This window comes from Palaemon carinicauda, chromosome 33, assembly GCF_036898095.1.
Source record: "Palaemon carinicauda isolate YSFRI2023 chromosome 33, ASM3689809v2, whole genome shotgun sequence".
NCBI classification, from domain to species: domain Eukaryota; kingdom Metazoa; phylum Arthropoda; class Malacostraca; order Decapoda; family Palaemonidae; genus Palaemon; species Palaemon carinicauda.
Window position 1 is genome coordinate 43,975,474 of NC_090757.1, and position 2,500 is coordinate 43,977,973.

Genomic DNA, 2,500 nt, shown 5'->3' on the forward strand with positions numbered 1-2,500 from the left:
ATAAAAACGAAAACCATTATGATTTCGCATCCATTAGAGGCAAAAGGGTGCAAAAAAAAAAAAAAAAAAAAAAAAAATCTCTCCAATATTGATACATACATTGAAAATCCTTCCCCGTTGGCGATATCAAAATATGCCAAAAAATCGCACTCTTCCATTTGCGTCCGTAGTGCAGTTGGGCGCCTCGGCTGTTCCCAATACGGTTGCATTTTTCTCTGTTTATTTATTGCACCGGACTTTTCATCTAACAGTATTGCATGACGCGGTCGCCACATCATGTAATGAATTCCTCTCTCTCTCTCTCTCTCTCTCTCTCTCTCTCTCTCTCTCTCTCTCTCTCTCTCTCTCTCTCTCTCTCAAACAAGAACTGCGTATTTTCTCCTTTTTTATAGATTAACATAAGTGGTATTAAAACAACTGTAAAATTTCTCTCTCTCTCTCTCTCTCTCTCTCTCTCTCTCTCTCTCTCTCTCTCTCTCTCTCTCTCTCTCTCCTTTGAAATAAGAACTGCGTATATTCTCCTTTTTATAAATTAACATATATTGTATTTAAAGAACTGAAAATCTCTCTTTCTCTCTCTCTGAAAATGGATGTGGTGTATTCAGACATTATAACTATTGAAAATACTGTACGAATGAAAGAAAATACGGGGTAATAATCCTTGCTCTCTCTCTCTCTCTCTCTCTCTCTCTCTCTCTCTCTCTCTCTCTCTCTCTCTCTCTCTCTCTCTCTCTCTCTCATCTATTTTGTATGTACATATTTGTGAATTTTGGGGTTGTCTTTTTTTAGGGAGGTTATCATTAGGCTTATCTTTTTTCTGGCACCGCGGGGGAGGGGGGGGGGGGGGGGGGCAGGGGGGGCTGTTCTCGAGGCTGGTTATCTGTGATTTATTTTCACACCATGTGTCATATTATGAGGTAAATTAGTCATTCTCCTCCTAATTCTCCCATTTTCTGTGTATATATCTACTAAGTATGTCCCTCTCTCTCATCTCTTATTTGTATGTAAACATTAGAGAATGTGGTGTCCAAATTATGTTTCAGATTTTATTTACGGGATTGCCAATTTTCGAAATAACATCATAAATTCCTTCTCTCTCTCTCTCTCTCTCTCTCTCTCTCTCTCTCTCTCTCTCTCTCTCTCTCTCTCTCTCTCTCATACAGGAATCTGTTAATTCGTCGACGACTAATTTAATATTTGGGGGGAAGGGGGCCCGGCTTTATTATATGCTCTTCGGTGGAAATAGGGATTACTGCTTATCTGATTTCAAAATTATATCGACAACTCCATGTGACGAATTCTATGATGTAATCGAATTTACTGGTTCTCATATTCTGTATTTCGTAAGCTTATATTTGCATTTACAATTTTTTCATTTATGAAAATTGTTGCTTCTGAAAGATGAAGTTTTTTGTAATATTTTGTGTCTTTGTTAATTTTTATCATATAATCATATTAAATATTTCCGTATCTTGGTTAATTACTTAAATCATTGTAAATATATATCACTCACTTTCAGGGAACAACAGTTTCCGAATTTGGTAAATGATATCTTTTCAAATAATTATTTTTTATAAATGATATCTTTTCAAATAATTATTTTTTATAAATGATATCTTTTTAAATGTTTATTTTCTTTATTTGGCAAAATCAATAACATATTATCATGGTTAGATTTATAATTAGGTGATAATAGTGGATCTAATTTCATTTGCAAATCAAGAAATGTGTTGCCTATTTTCATTATAAAAAAAGAGCATTTTAGTTTGCTTATTTTGGGTATTAATTTTCTATACTTGAACATGCTATGTGCGATCTCTTCACTCTCATTGCGTATATATGTATAGCCTATATATACATATATATATATATTTTGTATATATATATGTGTATATATATATATATATATATAAATATATATATATATATATATATATGTATGCTTATATATGTATATGTGTATATATATATATATGTATATATGTATGTGTATATATGTATATGTGTATATGTATATATATATATATATATATATATATATATATATATATATATATATATATATATATATATGTGTGTGTGTGTGTGTGTGTATAAAGAGAGAGAGAGAGAGAGAGAGAGAGAGAGAGAGAGAGAGAGAGAGAGAGAGAGATGTAAAAAAAATTATATACAAAATATATATAATATATATAAATATATTTATGTATACATGCATATATACTATATGTATATAATTATCTCTCTCTCCCTCTCTCTCTCTCTCTCTCTCTCTCTCTCTCTCTCTCTCTCTCTCTCTCTCAACGAATTTTACCTTCTGGAAGGGGAGACGAAAGAAGGGTTCTGTCTTCCGGTTTCTCATCAAGTATATGAGTTGTCCAGCCACCCCAACGTCTTTCTTGCATGGATGTAACAGATTTTTTATTTCAATATTTCTAGGTTTTCGCTGTTGCCAAGAGAGCATACAGTATATATATATATATATATATATATATATATATAT